A 16,835-nucleotide genomic window follows, 5' to 3' on the forward strand; every position below is an offset into this window, starting at 1 on the left:
AATCAATCAATCAATCAAACTAGTGGTACGTGGTGGTACTGCTGGTGGTACTTGAAAACATTTACAAAAAAGCAAAAAAGTCAGGCCACTGCAGTCAGGCCAGGCCGCGTCTATATTAAAGGCAGCCCAAGAGTGCTTCCGCATTCGCCTGATTGGCCCCGGTAACGCACGCATGCTGATTTGGCAGAATGACATCCAGCCGTTTTCGTTTTGAATCAGGGGAGTGCCATGGTTTCTCCATAGAGTCCCATTGTATTTGGTTTGCGCCACAGCTCATGCAGGTAGGGGGCAACTCAGCCATGTGATTCAGCGGGTATTCACCAGCATTGAGATAAGATGAGAACGATTTTGGATAGCCTTAAAATGTTCTACTGTATATAGCACTGTTTTGTTCTATATAGAACCTTTAGATGGTTCAACTGTATATGTGCCAAGGCCATAGAATCCTAAAAGGCCCTATATAGAACCGCTTTATATAGAACCCCCAGATGAGTAGACCTCTGCACCCGCAGGGGGAGAGAAGATTAGTGGATAGAGGACAAAGTTGGAGGATACAACTGAAGCCAACATTGTAGTATGTGCAAACATGCTGCCAGAGACTTCCACCCTGGTCATCTTTACTGTGGGCTCCCATTATAAAGCCAGGTGTGTCTTCATTACCTCGTCATCACATACCTATTGGAGACTGGAAGAGAGCTGGGGGAGGCACCCGGGGGGGGTTGGTTGTCAACCTGCTGACGGTAACCTCCCAATCGCACGCATAGCCATCGGACTCTTCTCTCCTCCCCCTAGGCCCCCTCACCTACCTCCCTCCTTGTCCCCCTTTCTTCTCTCTCTCTCCCTCTGGTTCTTCTCACGCTCCCTTTCTCTTTTTCCCTCTCTTTCCTTCTCTCTCTTATTTATTGTTGTCCTTGTGTTGTATACTATTGCTACTGTAATTTTGTATTTTATTTACTTGTATGTACATAACCTTGTTTTTGTTACAGCCCCCCCCCCCCTTCCCTCAAAAGGCCTTTGCTTTTTGATCAGGCTGCTTTTGTATATAAGGATTTTATTCTTAATTGCTTGCCTGGGTAAATAAGTAAGGGATAATGTATAGCTACGAGGTCATTGTCGCAAAATAATTGACCGACACAGAGTTTAAAATACCGAGCCGCCTCGGCGAGGTGTTTTAAACGTCAGTGAAGGTCAATTATTTTGCGATGATGACAGAGTATAGCTATACATTATCCCGCTTATTACATGGCTAACTTACTAACAATATACCTAATTCATTTTACAAAATCGACAAGACGAGATCAAATGCAGACACAGTTGTTCTGTGGCTCTGTCAGCCCAAATAAAGTGATTATTATTATCGCCGGCAGCCCGGCAGGTGTGTCTGATTGCACTGAAACAGTGTGTGTCAGTGGGGCTTGATTGCGAACAGCTGCGCACAGCGGTCATTATTGTTCCACAGAGGTCCGTTATCGAGTAATATCGGACCTCTGACGAGCGCTATTGACCAATCACAAGCAAGCATTTCAGCGAATGTGAAAACGCCATGTAATAAAGGTTAAATAAAATAAATAGTACTCTCCTGATAAGGTCTGTTGCCTAATCACGTACAAATGAGTCAATAATGTCCAAATGTTCCGGGCATAGCTGGACATGCTGCAGCTCCTAGTTCAAGCTGTTCAGAGTTGCATCTCAAATGTGCAGTAATCCATATAGGCATACATTCTATGTTATTCCAATAGTCTGTATATTCCAGGGGTCAATTCCAATAGTTTATTAGGTACTCCATAATCACAGAAAGAAACAAGTGAAATCCCAAAAGGGGATGGGGAGCACTGTCCTGTCAACCTGTGACACTAATACATTAGCCTATACCCCACTTTCTGCGACACAACAAATGATCATTCTAAATAATGTTTTTAGATTTGTTTTTAAAGCTGTGATCTGTGATTTTTGGACCGTGTCAAGGAGTGTTAGTCCTTATATGAAAAACTCAATCAATGAAAACATGTCTCCTCTCGTATTTATTTTCGGTGGTGGGGAAACTCATTTGTTTACGTTTGCGTCAATGATTGGGCCTTTAATTGATTTGGCGAAACAAAGAAAAAAGAAAAAGATATATATATATATGAAAAAAATATATATATATATACCTGTCAATTAAAAGACTAAATTGGCTGTGTATGCATATGTATGTACACTCGTTCCTTGGAAACTGAGACGAGCCTGCAAGGAGGGACCGTATTACAGCGAGACAATCAGCTTAAAAAGGTGCTGAATATCAGAATGAAGAGAGTGCATCTCATGTGCTCAGACTTAAAACAGGGAAGCTGCGTGTGAGCAAAGTCACCTGCAGGTCACTACTCGGCTCTGTAGGCACAAGCTGACACCGTCAAACCATTTGGGCAGAGCCGGCCCTAGACAAAAAATCCTTGGGGGGCCATTTCCATTGAAACTCCATTGGGTACCTTTAACAAAAATCCGAACTATCCCAGTACCTGATCTGTCTAGTGGGAGTTTTCACCACACCATCTACCAACACATTGCAGGATACCAGGGGTTTCCCTGGCCAGCCCATCTAAATGTTTTTATTGATTTATTCAGTACAAAATCCATACAGCAATATATCGCAATATTTTGCATGCCGATATTATACCGATACATTGACAGTATCAATATTTAAAGAAATGTTTTTTTGCTTGACAATCCCGTTTTACTGCGGATTCGGGGTGTGGTCTGACTGGCCAGACCTGAATGACCTATGCGGCTGGTCCAACGTGGCCCTGGAGTGGGTGGGGCCGGACTCAGACGCTGTTAATGTTTCTGAGGAGATCATCTCTGACCCTACCATCTCTGTGAAGGCCACCATTGACATCTGTGGAACGTGGCAGGAACTGCCACTTACCAATGCCCGTGGCCATCTCATGTCGGCACAACGCCAACGTCAACACTGGACTGAGCTTAAACTGCAAGGGAAGCTTGCCTGTCTCCCTGCCGCTGACCAGTCTGTCTCGCACGCAGTTTTAAAAAATGTAGCTATAGATGAGCGCATCATCATTTTACTTTAAAAGCTATGCTACAGGTTTTACCATCAATGCTCAACCTTTCCATCTGGTTCCCTGGCAGTCATAGCCCACACTGCATACACCATGGTCACGAACAGACAACAGAAACCATGTCTCACATACTCAATGGCTGTCATGCATACAAAGGGCTCTACTTTTGTAGGCATGATAGGATTGTGGATCTGATTGCAGACAGTGTCAGTTCCCCACTCGGGTCACCTGCAACATATAAGCTGTATAAGCACACCAGTGTGAAGCCATATATGCTCAATCTGTGTAGGGACAATTCATTGTTCTCTGATATTTCAGCAAACACCCCCGATGTTGTTATTGTTAATGAGAATAACAGAGAGGTTCTCATCCTAGAAGTTGGCTGCACGTTTGACTACAGTCTAGAGGAAGCCTTTATAACCAAAATGTTAAAATATCAACTGTTAGACCATACCATATCACAACTCGGCTACAACTGTAAACTTCATATTTGGAAGCCTGGGTCATGTCCATAAGTTGGGTGTTAGAGGCCTTCAGATGGCCGGTCTTCCGAAGAGAAGAGCCAAACAATTAGCAAGATATTGCTCAGTGTCAGCAATTATTGGCAGCCGGGCAATTTGGAGAAGACGCTGCTATCTGTATCCATGAGCTGTGTGTAGATTGTCAGGTTCATCATCCATGTGTGTGTGTAACTTTGGTTGCCATTGTCAATTTGGGCACGACTGTATCAGAATAACCCACAACGTACAAGTGCACTGATAATATTTGTGTCCTTTAAACATTGTCTTTATGTGGACATTGTCTTTATGTGGACATAAATAAAGATTCTAAGTGTGTGTGTGTGTGTGTGTGTGTGTTTTCTTGAAGGCCTTTCTACACGGAAGATGGGCCGATGGCTGAGAACTGATGTTTTTAAGCCTCTCAGAATTCAGAATACCTCTGCTTGGTAACCGTGCACACACAGACACACACACACACACATTTGGCGTACATAGAGATATGTAGACGGCGACCAGAATAAAGTTATTGTTTTGCTAATAATCACACCTGACCCATTTTGCACCTCAATGGAGCTCAAAATCCTATAGGCCAATATAGAGCCTAGACCAAGAACACACACACACACACACACACACACACACACACACAGACAGACACAGACACAAAGTGAAACTTGAACCTGGAAACCTCCCTTGGTGTTTGTTGTGTTTGCCAGTACTAGCTGATCTACACGTCCCGGACATAAAGTAGGACGCCACCAGGGAGAGAGGAACAATGGAGCCTTTAATTAGATCAAGGAGCCTGTGATAGCTGGCTCACACGCCTGTGTGCATGCACACACGTACATTCTAGACAGAAGGAGACGAAATGGAACACCCTGTTGTGTTGGCAATGGAGGTGCTTCAAGCACTTGAGACACAGACTCCATTCACCACAATGAGACGCAGAGGTTTTGGCCGAATTTGGCTATTTCTTTGTTTACCATAGAAACCGAGGTAAATATTGGACTGCATCTTACAAGCTGAAGGTGTTCTGAACATTCTGACACTGAATTGATGCTGTTCTGACCTGGAGATCCAGTGCAATGTTGTCACAGTGTTACATAAAAATGCGGATTTATTTTGCACATAATCTCAAACGCATCCTAAACCTCGGAACAGTTTTGCACACATTCATTCAGTTTGAATGTTATCGAGAGTAAATTTATTGAAATGTGGCCAACAGCGATGTCATCAGAGGACACTGAATCCTTGTGTTGTGTTCATTACAGCCCTGTGAAATGATGTAGATGGAGAAATAGCAATACCTTGTCTTACAGGGACTGCTACCTTATCATTTCATTGAGCCGTAATTAACACAACAACACGTTGTTTATTGGTGAAGTGCCTCTTTAACCCTTTCACTGCCACACTACCAAAGGGTTAACCATTTCACATCCACACTACAGAAGGTTAACCCTTTCACTACCACACTACAGACTGTTAACCGTCTGTAGTGTGGTAGTGAAAGGTTAACCTGTAGTGTGGTAGTGAAAGGGTTAATGACAGCACCTGTGTAAAAGTGCTGCCCACTTAGCAGACAGGAACTGTTCCATTTCCATCCCGTTGGCGCGTCTCGTAATGTGTCATCTTCCTTTACTACAGGATCTTTGGTTAGTGCAGAGTGCACATCTTCACATGCTGTATATGTTTGCTTGCTTGTGTGGTGTGGTGTGGTGTGTGTGCCAGGCCAAATCACCACACTGGTACAGGCACTGGCACTCACCCAGGGGCCCCAAGGATCCAATCTGACCAAGCGAACCGCACTCCAGGGCCGGCCCCTGAGAGAGTTACTCAAAAACCGGGGCGTGGATGTCAATGCCTGTGTTATCCCTGTGAATCCCTGTCACCACCACCCCCCTGCTGGAACTACCACACACGCCTGGCTGGTTGTCCATCCCTGAATTCAAAAACTGAAAAACATGAAAAGAGAATCAATGTTCCATCATCAAGAAGTAAACGCCAATTCCTGCGGACATTTTGAATTGATTGAATTGAAAGTGAATCGATCCCAACCCTAGTGCACACGTATAAGAGAGAGCCTGTGTGCAGTGTAGATTTGGTGTACATGTGAGATTTGGTTTACATATGAGATTTGGTTTACATGTGAGATTTGGTGTACAATGCGATTTGGTGTACATGTGAGATTTGGTGTACATGTACCCTCACCTGATATTTGAGGCTCACATAAAATCCCTATACAAAAAGTCCTTTTACCACCTGAGGAACATTGCCAAACTTCTCCCCACACTCACTCTGTCAGATGCCGAAAAGCTCATCCACGCCTTTGTCTCCTCTAGGCTGGATTATTGCAACGCACTCCTCATCAGGATCCCTAGCAAGAACATTCAAAGGCTACAATGCATCCAGAATAGCACTGCTAGGATCCTGATGGGAGTGCAGAAATACCACCATATCACACCCATCCTCAAGACCCTTCACTGGCTCCCTGTCTCACTCAGGATCGAGTACAAAGTCTCCCTGCTCACTCACCAGTGCCTCCACGGAAACGCCCCCCTCTACCTTAAAGAACTCATCACCCCTCACTCCTCCTCACAACATCTCCACTTCGGCCAGGCAAACCTCCTCCAGCGCCCAAGGACAAACTCCGCACCATGGGAGATCGGGCTTTCTGCTCATCCACTCCCAGTCTGTGGAATGCTCTCCCTGGCCACCTGAGAGCACCACAGACTGTGGATGCTTTTAAAAAGGGCCTCAAAACTCATCTTTTTAATAGAGCCTTTTGTTGATTTTTATCTAGCTTTAGCTCCACACATTTTATGTTCTTTTACCAGTTTTAGCCCTTCTTATTTTATGTTTTTTTACTCTCTTGCTAGCTTTTATGTTCTTTTACAATGTAGCGCTTTGAGATTTGCTCCACAATTATAAAGCGTAGGCCTACATATGAGATTTGGTGTACATGTGAGATTTGGTTTACATATGAGATTTGGTGTACATGTGAGATTTTGGTTTACATATGAGATTTGGTTTACATTCGATTTGGTTTACATATGAGATTTGGTTTACATGAGAGATGTGGTGTACATGCAAGATTTGGTTTACATGAGAGATTTGGTTTACATGAGAGATGTGGTGTACTGTACAATACATGCAAGATTTGGTTTACATACTAGATTTGCACAAGAATAACAAGCGACCCTGCCCATCCTCAGCCTGCGACGTCCTTTCCTTGGGATTGATGGACGGATGGACAGACGGACAGATAGACGGACAGATGGACGGATAGACAGATGGAAGGACAGATGGACAGACAGACGGATGGATGGACCGACGGACGGACAGATGGACAGATGGATGGACAGATGGACGGACGGATGGACAGATGGACGGCCTAACCCTGATATCTGTCCTGACTGTCCTTTCCCATCTGGAGGACGCTCCTTTCTTTCGCTCCCTCTTCATCCCTCGTCTTCATCCAGCGCTGACCGGCTGCTCAATATTTCATCCCCCACAGGAGGGATAGAGACTCCAGCGTCGTTCACACGATCTCCCTCCCTATTGTCCTCGGCGTGAGGAGCTCAGAGGACAATACGAAATACCAGGTCAACGGTGTTGGTCTCATGCAGCGGCGCTGACGTGAGAGGCTGAAACGTGAGAGGCTGAAACGTGAGAAGTGTTTTCTTCAGTGCGTCGTCTCATGTGCAACTCTGCGACACTTGAGTGGAGTGCATTAAGGGCAGCTAAGTACCGCTTGTTCTGAAACATGAGAGGGACAGTGTTCTGCTGAGATTTAGGCCAGGTTGAGGTTGTGTTTATACTCTGTCTTGTGCAAAAGCCGCCATTTCTGTATCCCTTCTGCCAGTGTTGTAGTACTCGAGTCCAGGACTCGGACTTAGACTTGGACTTACTTGAGCATTGACTGCATTTGCACTCAGAAGGTGCAGATGAGGACTCAGACTTAATTGATAAATAGTTATTTATTTATTAACATTTTTGTAATGGGCCCTAATCATTTGGCATAAGATATTGATGGCTAGTGCATTTGTTTGGCTATTATGTCACAAAGTAAATAAACTCCCTTTGAAATGGTGACCGCTGTGTCATTTATGTTTAATGTAGACCTTTTTTTTTTGTATGTCATCTCTTTGACTGCCAGAGTGGAGTGGACTCAACCTTGGTGACTCGGACTTGGACTCTGGATTTTTTCTTTTGGGTAAATGTTTTAGTCTTAACTGTTGGGGTATTCAATCGCCATATCACATGCAGTATAATTAAGAATTAATCTGTTCACATACACATTAAGAGAGTCCAGAGCGTGCAGGGTCAGTTCTTTACTATGCCCCTGGAACAGGTGAAGGGCCAAGTGCTTTGCTCAGGCCAGGGACACTTGGACACATTAGCTGTTGCGGAGATTGAACCTGTGACCTTCCAGTTATGAGATGGTCTCTATAACACACCAGTCACCAGGTCTGTTGAGAAGTGTTAACCTGTTAACACTAGCACAGCCGACGAGGGGTCACATGACCCCTAGGCATTTTCAATAAATGTATCCTCGTCGTCACTCGGTCGAGCTCGAGCTCTGTCACTCAATGACTTTTCCTAAAAGTACCCGTTTTATCTGGCACGGTTTCTGAAATTTCAAAATGACTTCAGGAAAATGGAATTAGAACGTTATTTCTGCTGAGCGGCCACCTCCCTCCCTCCTTGACCCTCCCTCCCTTTCACTCTCTCCCTCCCTTTCTCTCTCTCCCTTTCTCTCCCCCCTCCCTTTCTCTCCCTCCCTCCCTCTCTTTCCCTCTCTCCATACCTCCCTCTCCCTCCTTCTCACTTCCTCTCCCTCCCTCCCTTCCTCTCTCCCTCCCTCCCTCCCTCCCTCTCTCTCTCTCTCTCTCCCTCCCTCCCTCCCTCCCTCCCTCCCTTTCTCCTTCTCCCTCCCTCCCTCCCTCCCTCATTGACCCTCCCTCCCTTCTCTCCCTCCCATCTCCATTCTAAAGGCTGTTGGGTCATCTGACCCGTTCCCGGCGGGAATTAGTGTCATTTTCTCCATGGCTGTGCTAGTGTTGAGCTGTAGCCCTATTTTCAGAAATTCCGCCTAAAGGTACATGCCCAAGTAAATGGAAGATTGCTCCACTTCTACAAGGTCAATTAGCATGTTCTTGGTATCTAGGAACATCTAGGGACCTGGGGGCATGTATTCCCAGTGTCAGAAATATTGTGTCTGTTACTAGGCTTGAGTGAATTGTGATGAAAAAAAGGAGAATATAAATTATGATTTTTCTTGCATCTTTGCCGGTGAATAACACCATGAAAACATTGAGGTGCTATTGACTTCGCTGGCTGAGCTCATTCACCACCTTATTGAGATCAAGTGTACAAAAATCTAAGCAAATGAATAAATGGAAGATGATTAAATAGAAGGATTTGTAGATACAGTAATAAATTATAGTCCATTTGAATTATAAATTCATATTTGAACTTGACCTTGGTCACATCATACATCTCTGGATAGGGAAAAATATCATCTTTCCAATCGCAGTGTTAAATCTGGATTCTCGCGGTTCTAAGACAAAAGACAGATAGAATTAGCATTTTTCTGATAAATCTTAATCTTCTGTAAATCTTAAAAACATCAGTAAACAAACGTAGTGCTGAAAATACTGTTTACCGTCGGTAGTGTGATAGTAAAGGGTTAACCTTCTGTAGTGTGGCAGTGAAAGGGTTAACCTGCTGTTGTGTGGCAGTGAAAGGGTTAAGGTCTTTACTCTTGGCTACATTTGAAAAAGAAACAACATTACACGCTCTAGGTTAACCCTTTCACTACCACACTACAGAAGGTTAACCCTTCCACTACCACACTACAGACAGTTAACCGTGGTTGTGAAAGGGTTAACACTTTGTCGTGTGGTAGTGAAAGGGTTAACCTTCTGTATTGTCGCAGTGAAAGTGTTAACCCTTTGGTAGTGTGGTAGTGAAAGTGTTAATGGGATGGGTATTTTTGCTGGGAGATTCCGGATTGGAACCAGTTTGGTGCTAACAACACGGTATAGGAACCGCTCAGAGCCAGATGGCCCCCGCGATGAAGTGTCTGCTTCTCACGGCTCAGAAAACATAAACAACGATGAACACATGTGGTGCTAAGTAAATGGCTTTTGTCTCCATAGCAGTGTTTTGTGTGAGACCCTGGATACATGTTATATCCTCAGGCTGCAGGACACCTTACAGTCTTTGTATTTTTCTCATATTTGACATACATGTCATGCATCGCTAGGCTTGTTTTCCTGTGGGCCACCCCCGCTCCGCCCGTAGTGGTCCTGTTTGGTCATGTGATAGGCCACCGATGACACCACACAACCTAACCTAATTTCTGCTTCGCTTAAAAGGGGAATTCCGGTATTTTTTTTTAACCCTTTCACTGCCACACGACAGAAGGTTAACCCTTTACTATCGCACAACCGACGGTCGTGAGAGGGTTAACCGGCTGTCGTGTGGCAGTGATAGGGTTAACCTTCTGTGTATTTGTCGCAGTGAAAGGGTTAACCGGTTGGTAGTGCGGCAGTGAAAGGGTTAAACATGGACCCTATTTTCCCACCACGTGGAGTCTAAATAAATAGGGACATGTTTTGTAATTGGTCCAGTATTGAGAGAGAGATCGCTTGCAGCCGGCAGCCGCAAAATGGGCTGCAATGTAATCACACGGGGCAAATGTGCACGTCAAAGTACGTCCACTAAAAGAGCTTTTTCTTTTGCCACTGACAGGCTCAGACTGTTACAATAAGTGTCTGACAACATCATATAAAGGATCCCTACAGAGATAGACCTTTGTGTTCACGCTTGTCACAGTGTCTGTTCATCCATTCCACTACGCTTCTCATGGTGTCCGTTCAACCATTCCACTATTTGTGGCCAGGGGCGTGTTTTCTGAGGTCGCAAAGGGGAAATAAATATATATATTAAATAATAAATCACTGGCTCCCCATCAACTCCCGAATCCCCTACAAGATCCTCCTCCTCACCTACAAATCCCTGCACGGGTTGGCCCCTTCCTACCTGACCGACCTACTCCACTCCAGCACGAGGCCTCCGCTCCTCCAACTCCGACCTCCTCACCATCCCCTGCACCAGGCATTCCACACTGGAGGGAGACGGAGCTTTCTCCGTAGCTGCCCCCAGGCTCTGGAACTCCCTCTCCCCCTCCATCCGAGGCTCTGACACCATCAACCTCTTCAAAACCCACCTAAAAACACACCTGTTCACACTTGCCTTCACGCAACACGGCCCTGCTCCCAAGTGGCCCACCCCCTTCCCCCCTGACTATTTTCTTTTAAGCTACAGATCCCGTTGTTTTTTGTTTTGTTAATTTTCTTGTTGCTGTTTCGTCCAATTGGACAGGACCTTGCTTCCTTTTTTTTATTTTTATATTTATTTTATGTTTTATATTTTCTTGTTGAGAAAGGCGCTTCTCTCTTTAAATCCAATTTATTATTATTATTATTATTATTATTATTATTATTATTATTATTATTATTATTATTATTATTATTATTATTATTATTATTATTATTATTATTATTATTATTATATACTGTAGATATATCAGTCATGACTCTGTTTATATTTTGTACAAACTACTGGCTTATTGAGTGATTCTTTTTGCCGTTTTTTTTCTACCAAGCTTTCATCATGTGTTTTCACCTGTTTGCTTCACTCCCTGATGAAGGCCATGTTGCTGAAATGCGTCAGAGCTTTTTAATTGGTCCATTTTGAACATGCCAATTCATACTCTGGTTGAGTGCCTTGGTTTCGGCTTGTCTCTTTGGATGTATCGTCCTCTACCAAAGAGCACCTCCCAGCCATTTATTGCACCAAATGTTTTCACTGTGTACTATCGAGGCAGCGCTCCTCTCTTCCCCTCTTCATTGCACAGATGCTGCACAACCCCTAATCAAATGTGTATGTGTGTGTGTGTGTGTGTGTGTGTGCATGTGTGTGTGTGTGTGTGTGCATGTGTGTGTGTGTGCACGTGTGTGTGCGTGTGTGTGTGTGCACGTGTGTGTGTGTTTGCTGTGAAGCACCTTGAGATCTCATTGAGTTTAAAGTGTGCTATATAAATGAAATGTATTATTATTTATTATGATCAACGTGAAATTTGCTCTGCCTTTAATAGTCATTTTCTGGAGCTGGCCACATTTTTGAGAATGGGGATCTTGGATTCCCTCCTACAGATGTTGATCATCTGTTTAATTAGCAGGTTCATGTACCTGTATACTTCTAATCTTGCATCTCAGTTTTCTTTTTGTTCTGTGTCTTTTGCTCAGTGTGGTTTGGAGCTCTCCAAGCCATTGATCCTATAAGAAATCCACTGGTGAAGATAATTGAGATGCTTTTTTCCTTCAGCTCTCTGCTCCATTAATTGCTCGTTATTATGAGCAATTAATATTATATTTTTTATCTGTCTATTTCTTCAGGTGTAGTTCCTAGAGTTTGGGAAACAGTGTAAGTCCTTCCTTTGCTTAAGGGGGGAGATACGAGTGATCCTAATAATTATAGACCAATATAGTTGTCTTGTTTGGAAGATAATTGTAAACTGTCAATTGTAAACTGTCAACTTAAAGACTTTCTATTTTAAGACATTCTATTTTTATCTTTGCACCAATCTGGATTTAGAGCTATGGCACTATCTCAGCCATCACCTTGGTTATACATAATATAGTTTCTGCTATAGATTTAAAGGGGACATATTTTAATTTGTTCATATAATTACAGTTCAATTAAATTACAAGGTCCCTATAAGACAAGGTATTGTTATTTTTCATCTACATCATTTCATGGAGTTATAATTACAACACAACACAGTAACACAAGGATTCATTAACAATAGGTTATGTATATAACCTAGTTATATGAGTACTGGCTGAGCGTCCCGCTCTTAAGCCCTATTGAGATACTCCTTATCTCCTGTACCTATTGTACTCCATCACGAAAACAACTTGTACACCCACACCTGACCGGGTCCCGCCTCTATGGAGGCGTAGCCTATAAGACCATGACCATGGTCACCAACACACCCTTCCTCGCCAAAATCCCGTTCCAGTAAAAGCGGGACGCTCAGCCAGTACTCATATAACTAGGTTATATACATAACCTATCGTTATATATTCGTATCTGGCTTATCGCGTCCCGCTCTTAAGCCCTATTGAGATATGGGTTAGAGCGGACTTGAGGCCCGACAGATGTACCCCCTGAGGACCCGTAAGCCCACATCAAGGGTACGAGACCTGACGATCCACCTTGACCGCGAAGGACCAGAACGCCGTCAGGGCAGAATACACTCCGTAACCCCTGACGACGCAGAGGCCCCAGTGCGGCCTCCACGCACTTGGTGAAGATGCGGGGAGCCAGAGAAAACCGAACGGCAGCCTCTGGTACCCATACGCTAACCCTGCAAAGGAAGCGTAGGTAAGCCCTAGGATGGAAGATCGGAGATGCGCATACGCATCCTACAGGTCTATGGAGGAGAACCAGACCCCCACCTGACAGTGTTCAACAGGTAGGAGACGATCCAAAGAAAATGCTGAACCTTCCCATGGGACAGGTCCAGCCTGGGTCTGACACCCCCCCCCCCCCCCCCCCCCTCCCCGATTTCTCAGGCACCAGAGAACACCGGGAGGAGAACGCCACGACGATGGCTTGCTTCGTCCACAGAGATTGGATCTCGTTGACCAGAGCTGTCACTGCTGGAGACCCTGATAATAGGGTCTGTACCAAACCCGAAAACGGGTGGGGTTGTGTAACCACAAGTCCCCGCCTCAGCGTTCTCTCCATCCACTTCGACATATGGTACTGCCATAGTCATATGTGATGACACTCCCAACGCACCCGCCGCCATGTGGCGCAGGTCCGCCAGGAACTGTAGATAGTTGGCCCGGTCCCACCCGCTGTGCGTAGCCAACCCTGGAACCGTGCGAGCAGAGCGTTCCGTGTCGGGACATCTGACCCTGACACTACCCACGAGGCAATCGCACCCAAGGGGGGACCCCGACAGAAAAGGCCGGTTTGATACGGGGGGCTTTCTAGGTGAAAAAAGCCCCCCCACTGAACACCCCTCCAGAACATGCTGAGGAGTTGTTCTGCAGCCGGACATGCAAGGTGTGAGGACCCCATGGGTTCCTACACACCGTAGCCCTGCAGTGATATTACTACCACCCAAATCACGCGTGCCTGCGAGACCACTGCCAATCTTTCAGGAGTGGGAGGCACCAACATGATACCTGGCCTGGCAAAGGCGAGGCCGGGGAAGCCCGCACTGTGTGCCTCAAAAGGTTTCGAGCCCCCCTGCTGACAACACTTATAGTTGACAGACGTAACACCAGGCTCAATCAACACAGATTATGGTGTGGGAGCCGCTTGACAGCACAACATTCTCACGGACAGACCCAGGCTCAGCCATCAACTGGGTGTTAGCCCCTGTCCCCATGAGAAGCGAAAAGTGGTGTTGGGGGAGGGAGTGATCGGAGAGCGGGCTGCTCGCGGCAGGACGGTGGCGGCTTGTTATTCAAGCCGAACCCATCCAACATGGCCGATCCCTCGGCCACCAAGGCTGTCGGCCTTGTGGACACCTGTCGATTCAACGCCCAGGATACCTCTGGCGGGGGAAAACATGGCCGCCTGTCGAGGGCCTCGTCATCACTGCTGACAAGGCCGTGCTCTCTCTTCTTCTGGCTGCGCGGTGTGAGGCGGTGTGGGGCCTAGGACAATACCGCCCGCGCTCCAGCAGAAGACCAAAATCCCCTGCGGAGAGGGGAACCCTGAGCGGTTATAGCTTGCGGCTAGGTCAAAGCTAATAACGTCAACAACCTCGCGCGATGTGTCGACGTCGGCTGGCCCTCAAGGCCCCGCCACCAGACACCATTTTTTTATAGAAAAAACAGCAATTCGAACACAGTTCTAATCGCTGCCAATTCCATACCGTGGCGGTACAGGCTTTAGCAGCCCACCAGCCACTCGCCAGGCCGACCCACCCATGGCGTTGGCCGGGCGGGGCACTGTTTCAATATGTCAAAAGCAAAGGACTGATGTTAACACGGAGCACCATTGGTGGTTGCAAACAGCAACCTCCACTGTGGTGTGCACCATGAAGGGGTTAAATGAATAAAAGAACTAAACCACAAAATACTGTAGAATGAGCAAGCCCATATACACAACGTTAAGGGGAGGCAGACCAGAGCGAACTAGTCCCGCATTCATTCAAAATATTCACAACAGCACACCAGCCCTAGCTTAGCCCATTTACCAAAAAAGGTAAACAAAGCCCCCCCTGCATACTCCCCCAATAGACACCGATTGACCGTCAGCATGAAATGGTTGAGAGGAGAGAAAGCTGTAGCATAGACAGACCTTCTCATAGCAGAGTGACAGAACAAAACAGTCGCCCACTACACTACTATAGCCTAGCGTGAGGCGATGTGGAACCCAGATCAACAACCGCCTGCGCACAAACACGCAACATGTTTACAATGTCGGCTGGACCCATAGCCCCACTACCCGACGCCAATGTGGATAGGAACTAGCCAGCTGAGCCATAACCCGCCATTAAGTCCCATCCTGCAGTAGTATAGCTCTACTGCTACACCGCCGAGCTCACGCATCGGCTCCCAGATGGGGACACCGTTCAACAGACCCCGCCGGAACACAAAGGTAACGTACCTGGCTAGGCTACCTAGCCACGGCCTACCCTGTTGTCAACCCATTTACCCGTAAAAAGGTAAATAGGACTCAGCAAAACCCCCACAACAGCTACCGACTGACCTTCATTGATGAACCGGGCAAGAGGAGGGAGAAGTGACAACATCTCACGGCGGAGACATTAGAACAGCGTAGCAGTAGTGTTTAGCATGTAGCATTAGTATTAGCATGTAGCTAGCATTAGTTGTTTACCAGCACGCTTTCAGGACCGTTTGGAACCCGTTCACCGCAGTGAACGTTCACCAAAACATCCCCCCCTGGCGACCGACACACAACATGGTTGTGTAACAAACAACCCAGCATTACTAACACTAATACCCGTGCCTGATGACACAGGGCTCACCGTTGTACAACCCGGCTCGATAGCCAACCTTGTACGCTGCCCCTTGATCTGGCTGCCGACAGATGAGGAACATCAACATAGGCCCGTCGTGTCGCTGAAACATGCCTCGAAGATGCCAAGGGCAAGCAAACCTCCGGTTTCAACATTACGCAATTCCTCCAATCTTTTCATACTACTAGTTACATAAGGTGCACAGCATCCAATATGATGGAACGAAAATAGAGGAAGGGTGTGTTGGTGACCATGGTCATGGTCTTATAGGCTACGCCTCCATAGAGGCGGGACCCGGTCAGGTGTGGGTGTACAAGTTGTTTTCGTGATGGAGTACAATAGGTACAGGAGATAAGGGGTATCTCAATAGGGCTTAAGAGCGGGACGCGATAAGCCAGATACGAATATATAACTGTCAAACTAGATGTGTGTGTGCAAAACTGATGTGTGTGAAATGATGTGCAAAATAAATCAGATTAATATTATCCAAGTTCAGAGTTATCATCTCAGCTTCAATGGCAACCATCGTTTTTGTCGCCATACTCAATTTATGGTAGCAAGTTACAACCATGAGTTTGATAATGACTGTATCCCTTTCACCACCACACTACCAAATGGTTAACCATTTCACTACCACACTACAGATGGTTAACCCTTTCACAACCACACTACAGATGGTTAACCCTTTCACTACCACACCACAGATGGTTAACCCTTTCACAACCACACTACATAAGGTTAACCCTTTCACTACCACACTACAGACGGTTAACCCTTTCACAACCACCCTAAATAAGGTTAACGCATTCACTACCACACTACAGACGGTTAACCCTTTCACAACCACACTACAGAAGGTTAACCCTTTCACTACCACACTACAGACGGTTAACCGGTAGTGAAAGGGGTAACCGTCTGTAGTGTGGTAGTGAAAGGGGTATAGACTTTTTCTAACTTGACAACATAAATATTCTAAATGGGCTCCAGTTTATTTCCTGTTGCAGTGTTTGCTGATACAACAGCTGACAAGAAATAAACTGGAGCCCATGATGTTCCCTAGCAACACAAATCTATTGAACATATCTGGCTGGTGGAAGAAGTACACAGTTCCTTTACTTAAGTAAAGTAGTAATACATAATAATAATAATAATAATAAATTCAATTTGTACCGCACTTTACATTTGTGACAATCTCAACGTGCTACA

Source organism: Notolepis coatsorum (assembly GCF_963971535.1).
Source record: "Notolepis coatsorum genome assembly, chromosome: 18".
Taxonomy (NCBI): Eukaryota; Metazoa; Chordata; class Actinopteri; order Aulopiformes; family Paralepididae; genus Notolepis; species Notolepis coatsorum.